The 24,515-nt window shown below is 51.1% G+C and overlaps 1 protein-coding gene across 2 annotated transcripts in view; it reads left to right on the forward strand.

Annotated features, from left to right (window-relative positions):
• GPBP1L1 (GC-rich promoter binding protein 1 like 1) overlaps positions 1-24,515 on the forward strand; it is a 533,935-nt gene that overhangs the window by 401,564 nt on the left and 107,856 nt on the right. The gene's annotated exons all lie outside the window — the stretch shown is intronic.

A 24,515-nucleotide genomic window follows, 5' to 3' on the forward strand; every position in this document is an offset into this window, starting at 1 on the left:
ACCTTTTGCAGAGTAATTTTCACAAATGTTCTTATTTATCCTTCAAATACCTCATCAGACGTCTTCAGTTCTGGGCCTTCTATTGTAGTCCAGTCTCAATGTGCCATTGACACTATTCCACATTCATCTTTCTTTCATGCTACCAATCAAATGGCAAGCAATTGGGGAAATATTACTGTTAACATAGGGTTCGAGGCATGTGGGCTGCTAAATTCATATCTGATGCATAGATCGCCGCCTAGTGTTGGTTCCGGATGATTGCACATTGTTGTCCTGGAAGAGTCTTCGAAGTATCACAAGATAGGTGGCTCCTCCCCTGGACTACAGTGCGCATGGGCATCGACTCCATCCCCAGATAGTTTTTTTCCGCCATTGGGTTCGGATGTGGTTTCGACGTCTCCGTGTCGGAAACGATAAACTTTCATCTTAAGGCCAAAAGGCCTTCGTTACCTACGTCGGTATTGTTTGCGTACGGTCTCGAGCGCCGCCCGGCTCTCTAAGCCGGATATCTCCGGAGTCGACTAACTCCTCGGACATCGAGGCCTTCTCGTCGCAGCAAGATTCGACGAACTTAACATGGAGCGGAGCCCGTTCAAGTTCTGCCCCGCCTGTGGATCCAAATATCCACACATCGATGTGCATCCGGTCTGTAATAAGTGCCTTTCGCCGGACCACAACGAAGAAAACTGCATGGCCTGCTCCAAGTTCAGGTCCAAGAAGACGCTCAAGCTTCGGCGCGCCTTGAGGCTCTGCGAGCAACCCCGGCACCAGACAACATCTTCGGCGACCCCGACGAGGAAGGCGATAGCCATCATCTCCAGATTTCGCCACCGTCGACGGAGGTCCTGGCCGATCCAGAGGAATACGTCGGAGGACAGGCCCCAGACCTTGAATACTTCGAGGAGGTAGGGGACGACGAAGAAGTTTATGGGGCCGTGGAAGATAGCTCAGAGGAAGAGCTATGCCCCGAGGTCTACGTTGTTGAGGCTCAGGTCACGGGATCGCCACACGGCCTTACCCACAACCATGCACCGCTCTCCCCGGCCCAGCCTTCTGGCCCGGCCACGGACACTCAAGCGGAACCACAATTGCCCGTTTCGAAACCGAAACTTTCGGATCCTACGGGACACAAGATGGCCGACATTCAGTCGAAATCGAAACCGAAACCTACGGACTCGAGACAACCTAAAATGGCCGACGTCCAACAAAAAATAACAAAGCCTGCTCCTTCATCGACTCCATCGGCCTCCGGCACACAAAAGTCGAAGAAGGCTGTTGAGTCGACAACGCCGCAGAAGGTACACAAAGAAACCTCCTCCAAGAAGGCCGTCAACCAGCCGTCGACCTCGGTTGCTCCGGCGCGGACACCTAAACCTCTTGAGACGCCTTCGGGCGCTGCTACGGCGCCGTCCGGTAAACGCACGGCCGACCCAAAGTCGACTAAAAGCCACGAACCAAAGGCCGCTAGCTCAACGCATCGGCACAAGGATGCGGGATCTGCAGCATCGGCGCCAAAGCCTTCAACAGAGCCCCAAAGCATTGCGGCCGAAGATTCGTCGACGCCAATACCGTCGACAACACACGACACCGACGACTCAGAAGATCGGCCGTCGGTTCCAAAACCCTCTGCCTCCTTTACGAAGCAGGTTACTGACTCCCTTAAGCGTATAAAGGAAAAGGCATTATCGTCCACGGCTTCCACGCCATCGGCTCCAAAATCAGTGGACACACCTCAGAAGTCCTCAAGCAAGCTTCTTTACACTCTGCCACCAAAAGTGGGCCCAAAGGCCTTCGCAACCACGTCGGTGCCAAAACCGTCGGATCCATCAACGCCAAAAGGCCTCTCGGATCCATATCTTGCTTCTGAGGAGCAATCTGCGCATTGTATCGATGCCCACACAGGAAAATTGACCCTTTATAAAAGGAAAATCACTTCCCAGCCACTGGAATCGTATGTTATTCCACTAAAGAAGAGGCCGGCACAAGACGTCCCTTTACTTGTAGAGCCTATTCTGCCTCCACCGAGAAGGAGTCCATCGCCTTCCCCCAACCAATCAGGTGGGGATGATGACGAACAGCAGGACCAATACAATTTCCCAGTGGACAATGACCCTGATGTTCAGCAGGACTCATATGGCGACGCTGGGGACCAAAGTGGGCATCAGGTGGTACATGATCCACAAGGTTTTGGGCCACGTACATCTCCAACAGAGGATTCTGCTGCATTTAATGCTTTACTCGAACGGGCAGCAGCAAATCATAATGTGGACATGCATGCTGACCCGGTAGAAGAAGACTTTTTATTTGACACTTTCTCCGTCTCGGAGAGAACAGTTAAAATACTTCCTATGCTTAAAGGTGTCCTTCAACATGCCCCAGAAATCTTTAAGGAACCTACCAGGGCAAGGGTGGTGAACCCACGTATCGAGAAAAAAATACAGGCCAGCACCTGGAGATCCTGCATATATTCGAGGACAGTTGCCCCTGGACTCGTTGGTGGTCGCAAATGCCCGCAAGAGGGCAAACTCCCAAACAACGGGTGAAGCTCCTCCCCCAGACAAGGAGTCGAAAGTGCTTGAGGCATCAGGCAAGAGGGTGGCAGCGCAGGCTGCCAATGTATGGCGTATCGCAAACACGCAGGCACTATTGGCACGATACGATAGGGCGCATTACGACACCCTAGAACAGCTCCTTCAACACCTACCTGATGAGTTTAAAGAAGCTGCCGAGACACTCATACAAGAGGGAAAGCTTATCTCCAACGCTGCAATAAAGTGTGCACTTGATGTGGCAGATACAGCGGCTAGGGGGATTAACACTAGCGTCATGTTGAGGCGACAAGCTTGGCTTCGTATATCTGGGTTTAAGCCTGACATCCAAACTACAATCCTCAACCAGACCGTCAATCCTGACACCCTGTTTGGTCCAGATGTAGACACCACCCTTGAAAAAATTAAAAAGGACAACGAGACTGCTAAGTCCATGGGGGCGCTTCAGTCTCAATAATTCAGGGGAAACACTTTTCGTCGCTCAGGAGCACGCGGTGTTACCAGAGGACAATTGGGCCAACAAACACAATATGCGAGGGGTGGTGCGCAATCCTCGTACCCCAAGCAGGGTAGAGGGGGTTACAGAGGCAACAGTGCCAAGGGCAGAGGCAGAGGAAACAACAACTCCCGCTCCTCTGCCGCCAACAAACAGTGACTCTCTGTCACTGCCCCCCGACCATACCACTCCGGTCGGGGGGAGACTCCAGCAGTTCCTGCCAGTCTGGACGTCCATCACCAAGGACAGGTGGGTGAGAAAACTTATCCAGTACGGTTACTGTTTAGAGTTAATATCCACTCCCCCCCAACATTCCCCCAAGACACCGTCCTATGTCGGCAGAGCACTTGCACTTATTGCAGCAGGAAGTACTGGTGATGCTGCAAAAAGGCGCAATCGAGCTCGTAGAGGAGGAAGGAACAGGAGTCTATTCCCTGTACTTCCTCATCCCAAAGGACGACGGATCCCTCAGACCTATTCTGGATCTACGCCCCCTCAACATGTACATACGGTCAGAACACTTCCGCATGCTGACACTGCAACAAATCCTTCCCCTGCTCAATCAAGGGGACTTCCTAGCAACCTTGAACCTCAAGGATGCTTATTTCCACATACCACTCCACCCATCCCACAGAAAATACCTCAGGTTTACCATTCTAAACAGGCACTATCAGTTCAAAGTCCTGCCCTTCGGGGTAACTACTGCCCCCAGAGTGTTTACAAAGTGTCTGGCGACAGTGGCGGCGCACCTCAGGAGACAGAACATACATGTCTACCCGTACCTAGACGACTGGCTTGTTCAAGCAAAGTCGGAAAAACAGTGCGCCGCGGACATGTCCCACACTATTCAGCTCCTTCACAGCCTGGGGTTCTCGCTAAACTACCCGAAGTCGCACCTTCAACCAGCCCATGTGCGGCAGTATCTGGGCGCGACAATAAACACCCTGACTGCTATGGCTCAGCCAAACCCAGTCAGAATCGACAGCATTCAGTCGCTGTGCCAAAAATTCAGACCACAACACTCCCTCCCAGCGAGAGTGTTCATGCAGTTGATAGGCATGATGGCCTCCTGCATCTTCATAGTCCCGCACGCGAGGCTGCACATGCGCCCGCTCCAAGAATGCTTGGCAAATCAGTGGACACAGGCTCAGGGACAGCTAACAGACCTAGTGTTGGTGACCGGTCGGGCATACAACTCTCTGCATTGGTGGAATCCACACAACCTTTGCAAGGGCCGACCGTTCCAAGAGCCAGTGCCACAGATAATCCTAACAACGGACGCATCTCTCCAAGGGTGGGGAGCCCATGTGCTCCACTACACTGTGCAGGGACTGTGGTCCACCCAGCAGCAAAAGTTGCACATCAACTACCTAGAATTGATGGCGATCTTCATGGCGCTCAAGTCCTTCAAAGTACATCTGTGCAACAAAGTGGTGTTGATCCGGACGGACAACATGACAGCCATGTACTACATCCAGAAGCAGGGAGGTACTCACTCTCCACAGCTGTCTCATCTGGCTCAGAGCATGTGGAAGTGGGCCATTCAAAGGAACATCTTCCTCATGGCAGAACACCTCCCGGGCAAGGACAATCAGATGGCGGATCTGCTCAGCAGGTACAGCCATCAAATGCACGAGTGGGAGTTACACCCATCAGTACTCCACCCGTACTTCCAGCAATGGGGTCATCCAGAGATAGACCTGTTTGCCACAAGGGAAAACGCAAAATGCCAAAGCTTTGCCGCCAGGTTCCCTCACCCAGAATCGCAAGGGAATGCGATATGGATGAACTGGTCAGGCAAATTTGCGTACGCTTTTCCCCCAGCGCCTCTCATTCCGCTGGTGGCAAGAAAGCTAAAGCAACACTCGATGGCTCTCATCCTGGTTGCTCCAACATGGGCACGCCAACCATGGTACACCACGTTTCTAGAACTTTCCGTGGTACCGCATCAAAGGCTGCATCTCACATCCCGGCTCTTGACGCAGAACCATGGAGACATTCAGCACCCAGATCCGCAACAGCTCAATCTGGCGATCTGGCTCCTGAAGTCTTAGAATTTGACTACCTCAACCTGCCTCCGGAATGCATTGACATCATCCGGGAGGCACGTAAGCCCACTACCCGAGCTTGCTATGCAGCTAAATGGAAGCGGTTTGTCATGTACCGTGCAGACAACAAGATCAACCCGCTAGATGCATCCATTCCTAACATCATCTGCTATTTGTTACATCTTTACAAATGCAATCTGGCGTACGCTTCCATTCGGATACACTTATCCGCCATAGCGGCTTATCTCCAGAATAGGCAGCATCTCTCTGTTTTCAGGGTGCCTGCCATTAAAGCCTTCCTAGAGGGACTGAAACGAGTCATTCCTCCAAGAACACCACCAGCTCCAGTGTGGAACCTCAATGTGGTCCTCACTAGGCTGATGGGTCCACCTTTCGAGCCACTGCACTCCTGCGAAATTCAATTTCTAACATGGAAAGTGGCTTTTCTCATTGCTATTACATCGCTCAGACGTGTTAGCGAGCTGCAAGCGCTCACAATCCAAGAACCATTCATCCAAATACATTCAAACAGGGTGGTGCTCCGCACTAACCCCAAATTCCTTCCTAAAGTGGTGTCACAGTTTCATCTCAACCAAACTATTGACCTGCCTGCATTCTTCCAAAACCCACAAACAGTAGCAGAAAGAATGCTTCATACATTAGACGTTAGGAGGGCGCTAATGTACTACATTGACAGAACACAACACTTTAGAAAGACACAACAACTTTTTGTTGCCTTCTCAGCACAGCACAAAGGCAACCCCATTTCCAAAGCAGGAATAGCCAGATGGATTGTTAAGTGCATTCAAATCTGTTATCAAAAGGCTAAACGCACTTTGACAATACCCCCAAGGGCGCACTCCACACGCAAATTGGGGGCCTCCATGGCTTTCCTTGGGAACATTCCCTTAGAGGATATTTGTAGAGCAGCCACATGGTCTACACCACACACATTTACCAAACATTACTGTGTGGATGTGCATTCAAAACAGCAAGCAGCTGTAGGACAGGCTGTTCTCAAGACACTTTTTCAAGCTTCTGCAGCTGGCACGGGCAACCGCCGTTAATGGAGGGACTGCTATGTATTCTATGCATCAGATATGAATTTAGCAGCCCACATGCCTCGAACTGAATATGCTACTTACCAGTATGCATCTGTTCTTGGCATGTAGGGCTGCTAACATTCATTTCGCCCGCCCTCCTCCCCGGTACCCGTAGCGGCTGCAGATACTCTCTCTCTAGATTCATCATTAGCATGGACATCCTTTACACTGTTTCACTCCATCTCTGCCACAATGGCTAAAATCAATCTGGGGCTGGAGTCGATGCCCATGCGCACTGTACTCCAGGGGAGGAGCCACCTATCTCGTGATACTTCGAAGACTCTTCCAGGACAACAATGTGCAATCATCCGGACCCAACACTAGGCGGCGATCTATGCATCAGATATGAATGTTAGCAGCCCTACATGCCAAGAACAGATGCATACTGGTAAGTAGCATATTCATTTTTGGTGCCGTCGCATAAATCCATGCTAAGATGCCTGGTAGGGTACTATTGGAAACCCTTCATGTTCTTCCACCTACTTGTTCCCTCTTGTGTTCATCCCTTCCCAACTCTATCTAGTATAGATGAGTGGCTTTTCGTGGCCTATTCTCCTTAGTTGAGATAGTTATTTATGAAGCTCCTATGATTTATCAAGCTCTAAGGGGTGTACCCATAATCTTATAGGTTATTCACCCTTTTTTAGGTCGAGACCTGCCAATGCGCAAGCATTGCAGCTCGACATTAGAGGTGGATCGAGAAAGCGGACCAAGGGGCTTTGGCAGGCGGATTACGCAGAGTGCATGTGCCCGTGCACGCGCTTGCCATTTGCTCCCAGAGCCGCATCGCATCAGACCCGCCACAGCCATGCCGAGAGCTTCAGATCTCAAAGGAATGCTCTCCCCGCCCCCCTCTGCGCAATGCCACTCCGAAGACTTTTTTTTTTACACCCCATATACTCGAGCCTTGGCATCAGCCCCTGCTCCAGACTTCAAAGGGATCCGCTCCCCCGGCCCCGCAATGCCGAGAGCATTTCCTGGCCGCTTTTAATTTCATTTCGCTGCCGCTTTTCATTTTGCTAGTTTTGCAAAAACTCTCATGGTGACCTGTTTCCTCCGTTTGGTTTTGTCATGCCTACAGGGATCTCGGTTAATCGGACTGCTTGTTTTTGTATACCAGCGGGCACGTTTTATGTTTTATTGCTTCCAACGTGCATAAGGAGCGGCATGAAGCGGGGGCTGTATCGTGTAGCTAAAACATTTGTTTTTTTTTTTTTGCTAAATGCACAACCTGCTTTATCTTTAACACAACACCTGCTTTTTTAACATTTTTTAAACATTTTATTTACCCAGAATGCATACCACGCTTTATTTTTAACACGGACGCACACATTTAACAATGGCGCCTGTGGCTCGCAGCCCGTCACCCCTGTCCCACCCACATTGCTGTGCTTAATGTTTCAGCACACCAACCGCTTATACTTTCACAATGGTTGCATGCCTTTCTTTTCATGTGAGCAAGCAACCAGTGGCTGCTGCACGGCTTAATTTTGAAAACACACGCACTGTTTATCTTTAGCACGGCTCCTGCTTGTTAGAAAAACATTTTTTTTGCCCAGAACGCATACTGCGCTTTATCTTTAACACGGATGCACACATTTAACAATGGTGCCCGTGGCTCGCAGCCCATCACCCCCTCCCGCCCCCAGCGCTGTGCTTACTGTTTCAGCACTGTGCCCGCTTATAGTATCACTATAACAGAGCTCCGTTCTGGTCTTGTGAGCAAGCAGCCAAAGGCTGCCACGCACCTTTATTTTGAAGACACGCACTTTTCCCTCTTTTGATATCCGAGTCATGGAGATGCATGTCTCCCACCCCCTTTTACTGGATGAAAAAGAAAGTGGTAGCTCTAAGCCCACGATTTGGAGAGCCAAGAAGACTTTTAGGCTGCAGCCCAGGTCCCTTCAGTGGCCAACAGAGAGGTACAAGTTGGCGAGGTCTGGGAGATCCAAAACCTAGGCACCTCTGAGCCCCTCATACTCTTTTGTCACTCCCATAAACCGTTCATTCTGGGGCTCCCGAATATTAACACGTGTTGCAGCAGTGCACACAGACTTTGATGGAAATCATATGAATACGGCGGACCTTTACTGCCATAAATGGTATGGCCACCGTTAGCTGAAGAGTCCAATTCAGTTTGATAACCTTTTTCTTGCCCATATCATTATTAATTCATTCTTTTACTTTGTGTCAAGCACTCCATGCACTGTGTTGCTGTTTCCCAAGAAATTCTCCCTCTTTCACTCGGTGGTGTGTTTCTCTTCATTACTTTCCCCAAATGTGGCCCCCTCCAGCTCTCCACCCCCAATTGGGTTTGGGGCCCCCTCTTATGTTGCTGTTACCTCCCCATATTGCTGTTACCCACCTCCCTTTCTCGTGTTGCTTCCACGATCTGCCCACTCATCCGTATAAAAAAAAAAGAATTTACAATGCAATAGGTCAAATAGCTCGAGCTTTTGCAATTGCGAGACCTATTGCATTGCAAATGCTTGTTTTTTTTGTCCTCATGTCACCACCGATTAGCACCAGTCGACACACCCTTCATGAGTGTCCAAGATCGGCTACAAGTCAATCCTATTTACTGGGTTGAATCGAAGTTTGCACAGCCCTCCCAGTTTGCTGAATTGAGAGGGTGTAATCATTGGCCAGAAAGGTCTTAAAAACTGTAGCAAGTCCCACAACCTCCGCCTACTTTTTTATACATTTCCTTAAAAAAAACACACATCTCTTCTATCCTAGCCATGAAGGAGCTTCAGTCTTAGTCCAGAGTTTGCAAATCTCCCTCCTTGCTAGTAATATTAAGATAATAATCAGATAGCGGCAGTTTGCCCGCAAATCATACATATCTTTTACCAGTGTGGGATAGCCCAAACATAATGAAATCTGGGCTTACCTTTATGTTGACACCACGGACTGCAAGATAGTCTTACCAACTGCAGACCAGAATTCTTCGAGTTTTGAGCCAGTGGCAAACATATGCATGTCGTCAGCTACTCTGCTGCCGCACACGTTTACACTTTGGATCGGCACTTCCCTTTATCTTTCCCAACTTTTTTGGGGTCCAGTAGATTCTATGTAAGGTAAAGAATTGATTTTTCTTTTAAGCTACAGGTTTAACCACCAAGTGAACAGTAGCACAAGGTACTTGCCATATATCTGCCAACTTCACCTCTGGCAAGCATCCTTCCCATGTGATATATGGTGCTTTCATGTAAGCCAATTCTGCTGCCAGAAGATGTTGATACCAGAGTGCCAGCTCTTTAGGTTACGCCTGGCGTCCACTGCGCAGCAGTGTTCACGCAGGCGAAATCTTTTGATTTTCAGTAAGGGCCTTTTACCCGCCTCTCTTCCATTGGCTAGCTCCATAAATGGAGGCTAGCCATTGGAAGAGAGATCTGTCCGTAATTCTCGGAGCAGATTCGTGGGAGTCCCGTAGATTTTTTCTCATCCCGCCCCTTTTTGAACGTCATGCGGCGGTGGGCGGATGTTTTTTTTTTTTTCTCTGCATGTTTTGGTCATTTCCACCGTGTCTCCAAGGAGTGCTGCTCGCTGTCAGGCAAGCAGAGCTCGGCCGAGAGCGACGCCTGGGTGCTGCAGAGTCTTTATTGTAAAGTGTGACGGGACTGTCTGTCGGTCGTGCTTTGCCAAAATTTACTACTACGAGGCTTTCAGAGTGTGTGCCCGCTCGGGCGTAGATAAGCTGGTGAGATGGCGTTTTGTCTTAGGCTCATTACAATACAGGGCCTTGTGGCGGCGCCGGCTCGCCAGGGTGCCTGCTTTGAAGTAGGTCGAACTACTTCGTGCTATCATTCGTCCCGGCATGCCAGCGTCCCTGGGAGGTGGTTGGGTAAGGGAAGGGTTCTTCGCCCGTCCCGTTTGCTGCATTATTTTGTGCGTATGCGTGAAGTCTAGTGCAGACGGTCACCAGGCACCAATTGCCTGGCCTCGGGAAAATTAAAGACGGGCGAATTCATTTTCACTGTACTTGGCGCGACTTGAAATCAATTTGTACATTTAATCTGGAAGTAGGCATACGCATCCACTGTGTTGCTCCAAAACCTGTTACCTCCCTTCTACAAAAGTGTGCCAGCTTCGTAGTCAATTCTGTATCCTGTTCTAATGGCATGTTTACCTAACTGCTGCTGCTACAGTACAGTGTGTGCTTTATTTCTGTAGCTTCGGGAAAAAAGTCTGATTGTCAAACAGGGAGGAGGGGGCAAGGGGGGCAAGGAAACCGGAGAACCAGCACCAAGCTCTAAAGGATCTCTCTTAACCCAGCCTATGAAGTGTCGCTTTTTGATACAGGTAAACACGAATTCCCCGGGAGGAGACCTCTGTATGAAATCTGTGTTCCAGAAGACGTAAAGCTTTGCCGATTGCCAAACGCTGTAATACTTACTTGGTGGCTGGGGGGGTGGCTGCCCCCAAATCCACTCGCGCGAATAAAGGAAATACTTCCTTTCTGTACAAATGGGTAACCTGCAGTGAAAAGAGAATCGTGGTGGCTCTGTCGTATTTGTCCTGCAAGATACCTATAAATAGTCAAATCTAAACGCTGACGAATGGTAACTAGTCCTAAGCGAGTTCTGCTCACACTCACGCTGCTTCCCAAGGAAGATCCCTGCCTATTTTTAGGTCTAGCCTACAAGACAGACCAAGCTACTAAGGACCGACTGTTAACAGCTGTGAGGCACAGTGTGTGCTTATAGTGGGCTTATAACCTGCCCATCAGTTACCACTGGATGGCTTTATTGTAACCCATTTGCTTGCTTCTTATTCGTTAGCTTGTGTGGGCTTGCCTTCTTCTTCTGTGTTTGTCCTTCCCCTGAATGTGTGTGTGTCTGTGTATGTGTGGGGGCTGTGTGTGTGGGGGCTGTGTGTGTGGGGGCTGTGTGTGTGGGGGCTGTGTGTGTGGGGGCTGTGTGTGTGTGTGGGGGCTGTGTGTGTGTGTGGGGGCTGTGTGTGTGTGTGGGGGCTGTGTGTGTGTGTGGGGGCTGTGTGTGTGTGGGGGCTGTGTGTGTGTGGGGGCTGTGTGTGTGTGGGGGCTGTGTGTGTGTGGGGGCTGTGTGTGTGTGGGGGCTGTGTGTGTGTGGGGGCTGTGTGTGTGTGGGGGCTGTGTGTGTGTGGGGGCTGTGTGTGTGTGGGGGCTGTGTGTGTGTGGGGGCTGTGTGTGTGTGGGCTGTGTGTGTGGGGGCTGTGTGTGTGTGGGGGCTGTGTGTGTGGGGGCTGTGTGTGTGGGGGGGCTGTGTGTGTGGGGGGGCTGTGTGTGTGTGTGTGGGGGGGCTGTGTGTGGGGGGGCTGTGTGTGTGTGTGTGGGGGGGCTGTGTGTGTGTGTGTGGGGGGGCTGTGTGTGTGTGTGTGGGGGCTGTGTGTGTGTGTGGGGGGCTGTGTGTGTGTGTGGGGGCTGTGTGTGTGTGTGGGGGCTGTGTGTGTGTGTGGGGGCTGTGTGTGTGTGTGTGGGGGCTGTGTGTGTGTGTGGGGGCTGTGTGTGTGTGTGGGGGCTGTGTGTGTGTGTGGGGGCTGTGTGTGTGTGTGGGGGCTGTGTGTGTGTGTGGGGGCTGTGTGTGTGTGTGGGGGCTGTGTGTGTGTGTGGGGGCTGTGTGTGTGTGGGGGCTGTGTGTGTGTGTGGGGGCTGTGTGTGTGTGTGGGGGCTGTGTGTGTGTGTGGGGGCTGTGTGTGTGTGTGGGGGCTGTGTGTGTGTGTGGGGGCTGTGTGTGTGTGTGGGGGCTGTGTGTGTGTGTGGGGGCTGTGTGTGTGTGTGGGGGCTGTGTGTGTGTGGGGGGGCTGTGTGTGTGTGTGGGGGCTCTGTGTGTGTGTGGGGGCTCTGTGTGTGTGTGGGGGCTCTGTGGTGTGTGTGGGGGCTCTGTGTGTGTGTGGGGGCTCTGTGGTGTGTGTGGGGGCTCTGTGGTGTGTGTGGGGGCTCTGTGGTGTGTGTGGGGGCTCTGTGGTGTGTGTGGGGGCTCTGTGTGTGTGTAGGTGTGGGTCTGTGTGTTTGTGTGGCATTTGCGAGAGATTAAGCTATTGGCATTGTAAATGACAATGCCATTTATTTATCTGTTTTCAAAACCAACACATAAATGACAATTTTGTCATTTTCAATGCCAATAGCTCTAACCTTTGCAAAGGCGAAACCGTTGCATTGTAAATGCTTGTTTTTCCTTTCCGCTGTATCCTGAAGATCCAACTCCATTTGTTCAGAATCCACATCCAGCCCATTTTGCCTCTTAAGCCAGGCATTGACATGGTAGATTTTAAATCTGGAGATTGCTCCTTTCGTCTTATGCCAATAGCTCCATGTTAACATTTGCCCACTGTGAGAAAGTGCCATCTTTCTTGCATTGGTATACCCCCACTTTTTGCTGAACTGCTGTTGTCCTTTGGGCTCCTGCCAACCAGGTACCCAGGGCCTGTGTTCCTTCCCTAAAGCTGTATTGAAATAAAACCCAATTGGCATCTCTGGCCACCTATCAGCCCCTAGTAAATGTTTCCCTATGTACTCCGGGCATGGTGACCAGAGAAGACCCCTAAGGGCTGCAGCACTTATTGTGCCACCCTTAGGAGCTCTGTACCCTGACACCCACACACTGCCTTTGCAGGCTGAGTATCTTAGTACATGTTAGAAATGTGATCGCTGGTAGGCTGAGGCTTGCCAAAGCCAGGCAGAGACCACCACTCTAGTCAGGGCAAGGGAGTTACACGCCAAGAATAACCCCTGCTCACCCCCCTTGGCAATGTGACACGAGCAGTAAGGCTTTTCCCGGAGGCAATGTGCAAAGCATTTGCGCACGCACCCACTAGCAACAAATCCCAGGCCCCCCACAAAAGGAACTCCATACAAGGTTATATCAAAAATAACCTTTGGATTCTCAAAACACATCAGATAGTAATCACACAATATACATTGTGCCAACTGGCACAGGCAATATTTACAAGGGATTATTTACACATGACAGGGCCATGTTGGGCTACTGTCAGAATCAGCACTTGGTAAATGTGAGAAAGTGGCTCTATATATACTGGACCAGAATAAGGTACAGTGTATATAGAGTCCACCAACCCCAGAGGTATAACAGAGGTTAAAGCCAGGTGTGACCTTACTCTCAAGTGGTAGCTTGGTCGAGCAGTAAGGCAGTACCAGAGGACAGTGTAAAGCATTTGCTGTACACACTCAGCAAAGGGTTTCAGACACTCAGACTGAACTCCAGGCCAATTGTTTTTATATCAAAGATATAGTTCATTTATTTCTAGAACCAACAGGCATCAAGATATACTGTGATCAATATGAGAGGTCTCAGGTGAGTACTTTGCAGAAAGACAGTATACTTGGCAACACAATAGGTACAGGGGGTTGCAGTAGTTAACACAATTCTACACACAATTTAGCGTTGAGCACAATGAATTTTCTTGTATAAACACAGTTGATTACTTTGGTAACTCCAGGACTGGCTGCTAGATTCAGTTCTGGGGTCTAAGCTGGAAACAGTTTAGCAAAAACGTTTTAGGTATTGCAGTGATTTTTCAGGAATAAAAAGCTACTTTAAAAGTTCACACTTAGAAACATTTCAACAGAAATCTGGCAGTGTTATCCAATCGGAGAATATTCAGTTTGCAGGTAAAGTACGATCTCGTTACTTTTGTAATCCAGTACTGGGCTCCTGGGGTCAGTACTGGAGTCTCAACTTAAAAACAGGTAAGTAATTACGTTTCAGTATTTCGTATGATTTTTAAAGAATATTTCTAGTTTCTATAAGTAGACACTTATAAGAAATTTCATAGAAAAGCAGACCATGGGTTCCTATAGAGAAAATACAAGTTATTAGTAAACCTGCTAGGGATTACTTTTGCGGTTCAGTACTGGGCTACAAGGTACAGTACTGGCTCCTCTCCTGATCACAGGTGAGTATTTCGGAATTCGGATGATTTCATATGAATGTTTTAATGTTTCAAAAGTAGACAGATTTTTCGAGTCAAAACCAGTCAATGTTCAATGGCAGGTAAGTGAGTTACTGGTTTCCAGGTGAGTACTCGACTTGTGAAGTTGCGGGTCTGGGCATAGACACAGGGGTCCCCCAGGGTCAGGTAAGTACAGTTGGTTCACCCTCAGCGGCGCAGGGGCGGCCAGGTGCAGAGGTAGTGATGACGTACTAACAACACGGAAGCGGCAACAGTCCTTGCGACCTCCATAAAGAACCCCGCCGGCCTCCTGCACACACCAGCCTTTACCCCCGGGGACCCTGTATTAGGTTTGCGGCGAACACCTCTGCTACACCAAGTAAGATCTTTCGAGAGTATAGTGGTCCTTTACCGCTGTACTCTGACTGCCTACTAACCTTTTAAAAAAAACCTTAGAAACTCGATTTTTCCAAGTGAATCGGGTCATTTCTAAAATGTCGTGTTCGAGGCATGTGGGCTGTTGAATTCATATCTGTGCATAGATCGCCGCCTAGTGTTGGATGCGGATGATTGCACATTGTTGTCCTGGAAGAGTCTTCGAAGTATCCTGAGATAGGTGGCTCCTCCCCTGGACTACAGTGCGCATGGGCATCGACTCCATCCCCAGATTGTTTTTTTCCGCCATTGGGTTCGGATGCGGTCTCGACGTCTCTGTCGGAACCGAGAAAACTTACTTGTTTAAGGCCAAAAGGCCTTCGTTACCTACGTCGGTATTGTTTGCGTACGGTCTCGAGTTTCTCCCGTCTCTTCGAGTCGGGATCTGCGGAGTCTAGCTACTCTTCGGACATCGAGGCCCTCTCATCGCAGCAAGACCACGACTTTTTAAACATGGACCGGAGCCCGTTTAAATTCTGCCCCGTCTGTAGGTCCAAATACCCACATATCGACGTGCACCCGGTCTGTAATAAATGCCTCTCACCGGACCATAACGAGGAGAACTGCATGGCCTGCTCCAAGTTCAGGTCGAAGAAAACGCTAAAGCTTCGGCGCGCGGTGCGCCTCGAGGCCCAGCGGACGGCCCCGGCACCGGACAACATCTTCGACGACCCCGAAGAAGAGGGCCTGAGCCATCATCTTCAAATCTCACCACCTGCGGCGGAGGTCATCACAAATCGCTAGTTCACTGCAACGACTTCGTGAGATGGCTTCTGCGGCGTCGGCTCCAGCACCGGCGCCTCAGAAGTCGCTGGACATGCCTGCAAAGCCTGCTGCCAAGCTTCTCTACATTCTGCCACCGAAGGAGGCACCGAAAGCTTTTGCACCAAGGTCGGCGCCTAAAGCATCACAATCTTCAACATCTGGTGGAAGATTGGCTCGACAACACGACTCAGAGGAAGAATCTGAGCGTTATATCGACGCGGACACGGGCAAATTGACCCTTTATAAGAGGAAGATCACTTGCCAACCAGTGGACTCCTATGTTATTCCACTAAAAAAGAAAAGGCTGCACAGGACATTCCTGCCCTAGTTGAACCTATCCAGCCTCCGCCTAGGAGGAGTCCATCACCTTCCCCCGACCAATCAGGGGGTGAGGAGGGCGAACAAGATGACCAGTACAATTTCCCCATCAATGACCCTGATGCACAACAGGATTCCTATGATGACACTGGTGACCAGGGGAGCCAACAAGTGGGACAAGACCCACAGCTTTTCAGTGCACGTGCATATCCAACAGAGGATTCTGCAGGTTTTCATGCATTAATTGAGCGGGCAGCTGCAAATCATGACGTGGACATGCATGCTGACCCGGTAGAGGAAGATTTTCTGTTTGACACTTTTTCAGTCTCTGAAAGGACAGTTAAGACACTTCCTATGCTCAAAGGTGTCCTTAAACATGCTGCGGAGATCTTTAAGGAGCCTACCAGGGCGCGGGTGGTCAACCCACGCATCGAGAAGAAATACAGGCCAGCACCTGCAGACCCAGCATACATTCGGGGACAGTTGCCTCTAGACTTGTGGTCGCTAATGCCCGCAAACGGGCGAACTCCCAGACAACGGGTGAAGCTCCTCCCCCGGACAAGGAGTCCAAAGTGCTTGAGGCAGGGGGCAAAAGAGTAGCTGCACAGGCTGCCAATATCTGGCGTATAGCAAACACACAGGCGCTATTGGCACGTTATGATAGGGCGCATTACGACACCTTAGAGCAACTTTTTCAACACCTACCTACGCAGTTTCAAGAGGGTACCAAACTGCTCATAGAGGAGGGAAAACTCATCTCAAATGCAGCAATAAAGTGTGCACTTGATGTCGCCGACACAGCAGCTAGAGCTATTAACACTAGCGTCATGCTAAGACGACAAGCGTGGCTACGCATATCAGGGTTTAAACCGGACATTCAAACAACCATACTCAACCAGCCCGTCAATCCAGATAGACTGTTTGGTCCTCATGTTGACACCACCCTCAAAGATTAAGAAGGACAACGAGACAGCTAAGTCTATGGGGGCCCTTCAGTCAAAACAATTCAGGGGAAACACTTTTCGTCGCTCAGGTGCACGCGGTGTTACCTGGGGACAAATGGGTCAACAATCACAATTCACTAAGGGTGGCGCACAGTCCTCGTACCCCAAGCAGAATAGAGGGGGCTATCGAGGAAACAGCACCAGGGGACGAGGCAGAGGAAACAACAACTCCCAATCCTCTGCCGCGAACAAACAGTGACTCTCTGTCACTGCCCCCCGACCATTCAACACCTGTCGGGGGGAGACTCCAGCAGTTCCTGCCAGTCTAGACAAACATCACCACAGACAGGTGGGTAAGAACTTATCCAGTACGGTTATTGTCTGGAGTTGACATCCACTCCACCCAACATTCCACCAAGGCAACGCCCTATGTCCGCCGAGCACTTGCACTTATTGCAGCAGGAAGTAGTGGTGATGCTGCAAAAGGGCGCAATCGAGCTTGTGCCAGTGGAGGAGGAAGGCACAGGAGTCTATTCCCTGTACTTCCTTATTCCAAAGAAAGACGGCTCCCTAAGGCCCATTCTGGACCTTCGCCCCCTCAACCTGTATATTCTGTCAGAACATTTCCACATGCTAACACTCCAACAGATTCTTCCCTTGCTGAACCAAGGGGACTTCCTGGCAACCTTAGACCTCAAGGATGCTTATTTCCACATACCACTACACCCGTCCCACAGAAAATATCTCAGGTTCACCATCCAAAGCAGGCATTATCAGTTCAAGGTCCTACCCTTCGTTGTGACCACCGCCCCCAGAGTGTTTACCAAGTGTCTGGCCACCGTGGCGGCGCATCTCAGGAGGCAGAACATACATGTCTACCCCTACCTGGACGACTGGCTCGTTCAAGCAAAGTCGGAACAGTGCGCCGCGGACATGTCGACAACCATTCACCTTCTTCACAGTCTGGGCTTCTCGTTGAACTACCCAAAGTCGCACCTTCAACCAGCACATGTGCGGCAGTTTCTGGGTGCAACAATAACTACCCTGACTGCTATGGCTCAGCCAAACCAGGTCAGGATAGGCAGCATCCAATCTCTGATCCAAAAGTTCAGACCGCAACACTCCCTTCCAGCGAGAGTGTTCATGCAGCTGATTGGCATGATGGCCTCCTGCATCTTCATAGTCCCTCACGCAAGGTTGCATATGCGTCTGCTCCAAGAATGTTTGGCAAATCAATGGACACAGGCTCTGGGACAACTGACAGACCTAGTGTTGGTTACCGGTCGGGCATACGACTCTCTGCATTGGTGGAATCCACACAACCTTTGCAAGGGCCGACCGTTCCAGGAGCCAGTGCCACAGATTGTCCGAACGACGGACGCATCTCTCCAGGGATGGGGAGCTCATGTGCTCAATTACACGGTGCAGGGACTATGGACGACGCAACAACAGAAGATGCACATCAACTATCTAGAACTGATGGCAATCTTCATGGCGCTCAAGTCCTTCAAAGTACATCTGTGCAACAAAGTCGTGTTAGTCCGGACATCCAACATGACAGCGATGTACTACATTCAGAAACAGGGAGGCACCCACTCGCCACAGCTGTCTCATCTGGCTCAGAGCAAGTGGAAGTGGGCCATTCAAAGGAACATTTTCCTCATGGCAGAACACCTCCCGGGCAAGGACAATCAGATGGCGGATCTGCTCAGCAGGTACAGCCATCAAATGCACGAGTGGGAGTTACATCCATCAGTACTCCGCCCGTACTTCCAGCAGTGGGGTCATCCAGAGATAGACCTGTTTGCCACAAGGGAAAACGCAAAATGCCAACACTTTGCCGCCAGGTTCCCTCACCCACAGTCGCAGGGGAATGCGATATGGATGAACTGGTCAGGCAGATTTGCGTACGCTTTTCCCCCAGCACCTCTCATACCGCTGGTGGCAAGAAAGCTAAGGCAACACTCGATGACTCTCATCCTGGTTGCTCCAACGTGGGCACGCCAACCATGGTACACAACGTTTCTGGAACTCTCGGTGGTGCCGCATCAAAGGCTGCGCCTCTCACCCAGGCTCTTGACTCAGAACCATGGCGACATTCAGCATCCAGATCCGCAACAGCTCAACCTGGCGATCTGGCTCCTGAAGTCCTAGAATTTGGCTACCTTCACTTGCCTCCAGAATGCATGGAAATCATCAAAGAGGCAAGGAAGCCCACTACCAGAGCATGCTATGCTGCAAAATGGAAGCGTTTTGTCATTTACTGTACGGCCAATCACATAAACCCGCTAGATGCATCTATTCCTAACATCATTTGCTATCTGTTGCATCTTTACAAGTGCAATCTAGCGTACGCTTCCATTCGGATACATCTATCCGCAATAGCTGCTTATCTTCAGAACAGGCAGCATCTCTCTGTTTTCAGGGTGCCTGCCATTAAAGCCTTCCTAGAAGGACTGAAACGGGTCATTCCTCCAAGAACACCACCAGCTCCGGTGTGGAACCTCAATGTGGTCCTCACCAGGCTGATGGGCCCACCTTTTGAGCCACTGCACTCATGCGAACTCCAGTTCCTAATGTGGAAAGTGGCTTTTCTTATTGCTATTACGTCGCTGAGACGTGTCAGTGAGCTGCAAGCGCTCACAATCCAGGAGCCATTCATACAAATTCATCCAAACAGGGTGGTGCTACGCACTAACCCCAAGTTCCTTCCAAAGGTGGTGTCACAGTTTCATCTCAACCAAACTATTGACCTGCCCGCATTCTTTCAAAACCCACAATCAGTAGCAGAAAGAATGCTCCATACCTTGGACGTTAGGAGAGCGTTGATGTACTATATTGACAGGACACAACACTTTAGGAAAACAAAACAACTTTTTGTTGCCTTCTCACCACAGCACAAAGGCAACCCTATTTCCAAAGCAGGAATAGCCAGGTGGATTGTTAAGTGCATTCAAATCTGTTATCAAAAAGCAAAACGTACTTTAACAATACCCCCCAGAGCGCACTCCACACGCAAACTGGGGGCATCCATGGCTTTCCTAGGGAACATTCCTTCTTAAGACACTTTTTCAGGTTTCTGCAGCTGGCACGGGCAACCGCCGTTAATGGAGGGACTGCTATGTATTCTATGCAAAAGATATGAATTTAGCAGCCCACATGCCTCGAACTGAATGTTCGAGGCATGTGGGCTGCTAAATTCATATCTTAGCATTAGATCGCCGCCTAGTGTTGGGCTCGGATGATTGCACATTGTTGTCCTGGAAGAGTCTTCGAAGTATCCTGAGATAGGTGGCTCCTCCCCTGGACTACAGTGCGCATGGGCATCGGCTCCATCCCCAGATTGTTTTTTTCCGCCATTGGGTTCGGATGTGGTCTCGACGTCTTACTGTCGGAACCAAGTAAAACTAACTTTTAGCGGCCAAAAGGCCTCGATTTTCTTGCGTCGGTATTGTCTGCGCACGGTCTCGAGTCTTCCGTCTCTTGGAGCCGGAATAAGCGGAGTTTTCTTCGCTCTTGGAACTTTGAGGCCTTCTCATCGCGACACGACTGCAAGCCTTTTCGGACATGGAGCGGAGCCCGTTTAAGTACTGCCCGCTCTGTGGGTCCAAGTACCCACACATCGATCTACACCCCGTGTGTAACAAATGCCTTTCGCCTGACCACGACGACGGAAAGTGCAAGGCCTGTGCACAGTTCCGATCGAAGAAGACTCTCAAGCTTCGGCGCGCGGTGCGCATGGAAGCTCAACAAGCGGCCCCGGATCCGGAGAACATCTTCGGCGACCAAGACGTAGAGGACCAGGGTCATCATCTCCAAATCTCCCCACCCGGGACGGAGGTCGAGGCGGATCCGGGAGACGACGACGGAGTCGTGGGTCCAGGCCTTGAATACGTCGACGAGGTAGGAGACGACGATGAGATTTATGGGGCCGCGGCGGATAGCTCAGCGGACGAGCTCTGCCCCGAAGGTTACGAGGATACCGACCGGGACACGGGATCGCCTGTCGGCCTTACCCAAGACCCGTTGCCGCAAGCCACAGCCCCGCCTTCGGGCCCGGCCACGGACTTACTTGCTGGGCAGACTGTTTCGAAACCGAAACCGAAACCATCGGGATCGACAACACCTAAAATGGCCGACCCGAAATCGAAACTGAAAGTTAAGGACTCGAGTGTCCCTAAGATGGCTGCCGTGCCGGTGAAACCGACGGCGCCTGCTACCCCATCGACTCCGTCGACCTCCGGTCCGCAGAAGTCGAAGAAGTCCGTCGATTCCGATGCTGCGAAATCGAAACCGACGCCAGAGGAGGGGTCCTCCAAGAAAGATGGTCGGCACGGGACAGCGGCTCCGATGCCGTCAAAACCCACCAAAGTCGGCTCCAAGGAGGCTACGCAGGCACACGGAAAAAAGTCTGTGCCCCGAACGCAGGAATCGGAGGCGGTAAAGACAGGATCCGCGCCCAAGACGCACAAGGCCCACAAGGACGTCGGATCCGAGGGGAAAATCAGACCATCCTCGTCGGCGCCGACACAAACTGTGAGTGTGCCGTCCCCCATAGCCGACTCGCTGAAAAGGATCAGGGAAAAGGCCTTTGCCCCGTCGGCTCCGATACCATCAACGCAGCCGCGAAAAGACACTCCAGAGAAGCCGTCTGGGAAACTTCTCTTTATTTTGCCGCCGAAGGAGGCGCCCAAGGCATTTTCCACCAAATCGGCACCGAAACAGGTGGTTTCTTCACCGACTGGCCTACTTCCACGTCAGGTGCTCGAATCCGAGGACGATTCGGTGCATTTCATCGACGCTGACACAGGCAAACTGGCCCTCTATAAGAGGAAAATATCTTCGAAGCCAGTGGACCCCTATGTCATTCCACTAAAGAAGAAGAGAGTGCCCCTTGACGCCTCAGGCCTCACGGAACCAATCCAGCCTCCTCCGAGACGGAGCCCTACTCCCTCCCCAGACCACTCTGAGGGTGAGGGGTATGATGAGGACGAACAGTACAATTTCCCAATCAATGAACCTGATGTGCAACCGGATTCATATGATGACACTGGTGACCAGAACACCCAAGGTGCGGGGCAGGACCCGCAGCCTTTTAATGCACGGGCATCCCCGACTGAGGATTCAGCAGGTTTCCATGCCCTACTCGAAAGGGCGGCAGCCAATCACGATGTGGACATGCATGCCGACCCTGTTGAGGAAGACTTCCTTTTCGACACCTTTTCGGTCTCTGAAAGGACAGTAAAGACACTGCCTATGCTTAAAGGAGTCCTCAAGCATGCTGGGGACATATTTAAGGAGCCTACGAGAGCGAGAGTGGTCAACCCTCGCATTGAAAAGAAGTACAGGCCTGCACCTGCGGACCCCGCATACATTCGGGGACAATTGCCATTGGACTCTCTTGTGGTCGCCAATGCCAGGAAACGTGCCAACTCCCAGACTACGGGTGAAGCTCCTCCCCCGGATAAGGAATCCAAAGTGCTAGAGGCAGGGGGCAAAAGAGTAGCTGCACAGGCATCAAACTTTTGGCGCATTGCCAATACACAGGCGCTCTTGGCGCGTTATGATAGGGCGCACTATGACACCCTAGAACAGATCGTACAACACCTGCCTCCACAGTTCCAAGAGGGCACCAAACTGCTTATCGAGGAAGGGAAGCTAATCTCAAACGCAGCCATCAAGTGTGCACTTGACGCTGCGGACACAGCTGCTAGGGCTATCAACACTAGCGTTATGCTGAGACGACAAGCGTGGCTCCGCATCTCAGGGTTTAAACCGGATATTCAGACGACAATTCTTAATCAGCCAGTCAATCCTGATAGTCTGTTTGGTCCCGCTGTTGACACCACCCTAGAGAAAATAAAGAAAGACACAGACACTGCTAAGTCTATGGGGGCCCTACAGTCACAGCAGTTTCGTGGCAGCAATTTTCGTCGCTCAGGTGCACGTGGAGTCACCAGAGGACAGATGGGTCAACAATCCCAGTTCACGAAAGGTGGGGCACAATCCTCGTTCACTAAACAGAACAAGGGAGGTTACAGGAATAACAGCAACAGAGGTCGCGGCAGAGGAAACAACAGCTCCCGCACCTCTACTCCCAACAAACAGTGACTCTCTGTCACTGCCCCCCGACCACCTAACACCTGTCGGGGGGAGACTGCAGCGGTTCCTGCCCGTCTGGAGAAACATCACCACAGACAGGTGGGTGCGACAACTAATCCAGTATGGTTATTGCCTAGAGTTAAAGTCCACTCCACCCAACATCCCGCCAAGGCAACGGCCTATGTCCGCAGAGCACTTGCTCTTATTGCAGCAGGAGGTAGTGGTGATGCTGCAAAAGGGAGCAATCGAGCTCGTGCCGGTGGGGGAGGAAGGCACAGGGGTATATTCCCTGTACTTCCTTATTCCAAAGAAGGACGGTTCTCTCAGGCCCATTCTAGATCTACGTCCCCTCAACCTGTACATACTATCGGAACATTTCCACATGCTTACACTGCAACAGATTCTTCCCTTGCTAAACCAAGGAGACTTCTTAGCAACCTTAGACCTCAAGGATGCTTATTTCCACATTCCACTACACCCGTCACACAGGAAATACCTCAGGTTCACTATTCAAGGCAGGCACTACCAGTTCAAAGTCCTACCCTTCGGAGTCACAACAGCCCCGAGGGTGTTCACAAAGTGTCTGGCGACAGTAGCGGCGCACCTCAGGAGGCAGAACATCCATGTCTACCCCTACCTAGACGACTGGCTCGTGCAAGCCAAGTCAGAGCAACAGTGCGCCGCAGACATGTCGACTACAATTCACCTTCTTCACGATCTGGGTTTCTCCCTGAACTACCCAAAATCGCATCTTCAGCCGGCACATGTCCGGCAGTTTCTAGGCGCGACGATCAATACCCTGACGGCCATGGCTCAGCCAAACCAAGTCAGGATAGACAGCATGCAGTCTCTGATCCAAAGGTTCAGGCCACAGCACTCGCTTCCAGCGAGAGTGTTCATGCAGTTGATAGGCATGATGGCCTCCTGCATCTTCATAGTCCCTCACGCACGGCTACACATGCGCCCGCTCCAGGAGTGCTTAGCGAATCAGTGGACACAGGCTCGTGGGCAATTGACAGACCTAGTGTTGGTTACCAGTCGGGCATACGACTCTCTGCATTGGTGGACTCCACACAACCTTTGCAAGGGCCGCCTGTTCCAAGAGCCTGTGCCGCAGATTATCCTGACAACGGACGCGTCTCTCCAGGGATGGGGAGCTCATGTGCTCACTTACACAGTGCAGGGACTATGGACGACGCAGCAACAGAAGATGCACATCAACTATCTGGAACTGATGGCAATCTTCATGGCGCTCAAGTCCTTCATTGTACATCTGTGCAACAAAGTCGTGCTAGTCCGGACGGACAACATGACCGCGATGTACTACATTCAAAAGCAGGGAGGCACCCACTCGCCACAGCTGTCTCATCTGGCTCAGAGCATGTGGAAGTGGGCCATTCAGAGGAACATTTTCCTCATGGCAGAACACCTCCCAGGAAAGGACAATCAGATGGCGGATCTGCTCAGCAGATACAGCCATCAAATGCACGAGTGGGAGATACACCCGTCTGTTCTCCGCCCGTACTTCCAGCAGTGGGGTCATCCGGAGATAGACCTGTTTGCCACAGCAGAGAACGCAAAATGCCAACTCTTTGCCGCCAGGTTCCCTCACCCACTGTCGCAGGGGAATGCGATATGGATGAACTGGTCAGGCAAATTTGCGTACGCTTTTCCGCCAGCCCCTCTAATACCGCTGGTCGCAAGAAAGCTAAGGCAGCACGAGATGACTCTCATCCTGGTTGCTCCAACGTGGGCGCGCCAAGCTTGGTACACCACGTTCCTCGAACTCTCAGTGGTGCCGCATCAAAGACTGCGCCTCACGCCCAGTCTTTTGACGCAGAACCATGGAGACATTCAGCATC

The sequence above is a fragment of the Lissotriton helveticus genome, chromosome 1_1 (genome assembly GCF_964261635.1).
Source record: "Lissotriton helveticus chromosome 1_1, aLisHel1.1, whole genome shotgun sequence".
Lineage (NCBI taxonomy): Eukaryota > Metazoa > Chordata > Amphibia > Caudata > Salamandridae > Lissotriton > Lissotriton helveticus.